The following is a 1,210-nucleotide window of genomic DNA, read 5'->3' as shown; positions in this document are numbered from 1 at the left end:
ACAGTGTCTCCCGGGAAGGTACCCTTAGCTCGCTCAGTAAATTGCCTTGACAACTGGCCTATCTGAGTTTCTAGATTTCGGATATAAGCTTCTTGGTTTTGAATTGCTGATCTAGTCTCTTGCATGAAGGAAGATGTGTCCTCTCTGAAAGCATTTGCACCTTGTATGTAATCAGAAGTGGTCTTGCATAGCTGTGCAAAAGCTTTCTCCCACTCAGAAGTGTTACTTTGTTGTGGGGTATGTGGTTGCACTGGAAAGGGAAGATTGAGCTGATGGTTGGATTTGTAACTTAACCCTGGATGTTGATTCTGATTCTTCCACCCTTGATTGTAGTCATTCCCATACTGGTTCCTCCCTGGATCATTCTGGTTCTTCTCATCATACCAGAGTCCGTTTACTTCAGCAGTTTCAGGTGCTCTCATGAATTCACAGGCTTCAGTTGCATGAGTACCTGCACAAATACCACAAGTAATTTGAGAATTATTAACAGAAGAAACTTGAGAATTAGAAAATTGCTTTGTAAGAACATCTAATTATGCTTATTGTTCCTTATTTATTTGCAATATTTGTTCAATCTGGGCCAATATTGAATCATAGCCATAAAGCTTCAAGATCCCTGCTCTCCTGCCTGGCACTGGAGCATTATCGAACTCCTGAGAAGCTAAAGATTCCAACAATTCCAGTTCTTCCTCTGGAGTTTTTATTTTCAGTGATCCCCCTGATGCAGCATTCACCAAGGTTCTTGTACTAGGCGTCTTTCCTTGGAAGAAAATTCGTCCTTTCTCCCAAGCTTCAAAGTCATGTTGTGGACACTTCCTAAGCATTATTTTTAATCTTTATCATGCTTCGTACAAGGATTCACTTTCTTTTTGTTCAAAAGAGGTGATCTCTGCTTTGAGCCTTGCCATCCTTGAGGCTGAGAAGAATCTGGCCAAGAACTTGGTCGCCAAGTCATCCTAGTTGGTGATGCTTCCTTGAGGTAGCGACCGTAGCCACCCTCTTGCTTCTTCCTTCAGTGAGCATGGGAAGAGTCTCAACAAAATGGCATCAAGTGAGACTCCATTCATCTTCAATGTGTCACAATAAAGTAGAAAATTTTCAAGATGACTGTAGGGGTCTTCTGTGCTTTCTCTAGTGAACTGATATTTTTGAATCAGTTGTAACAGTGTTGGCTTGAGCTCAAAGTTGTTAGCATCCACGGTTGGTCTAA

General features: G+C 41.7%; 1 non-coding gene across 1 annotated transcript; it reads left to right on the top strand.

The window, feature by feature from the left end:
* Positions 1-795: 795 nt before the first annotated feature.
* LOC133304542 (small nucleolar RNA R71) lies at positions 796-902 on the top strand. The gene has a single exon (XR_009750610.1). It is a non-coding gene; the product is annotated as a small nucleolar RNA R71 (small nucleolar RNA).
* The last annotated feature ends 308 nt before the right edge of the window (positions 903-1,210 follow it).

The sequence above is a fragment of the Gastrolobium bilobum genome, unplaced genomic scaffold (genome assembly GCF_033153095.1).
Source record: "Gastrolobium bilobum isolate Gb01-03AN ecotype WA unplaced genomic scaffold, APGP_CSIRO_Gbil_v1 utg6296, whole genome shotgun sequence".
Classification (NCBI taxonomy): Eukaryota; Viridiplantae; Streptophyta; class Magnoliopsida; order Fabales; family Fabaceae; genus Gastrolobium; species Gastrolobium bilobum.
Note: the sequence above shows the minus strand (reverse complement) of the source record. Positions and strands in the feature narration are given on the sequence as shown.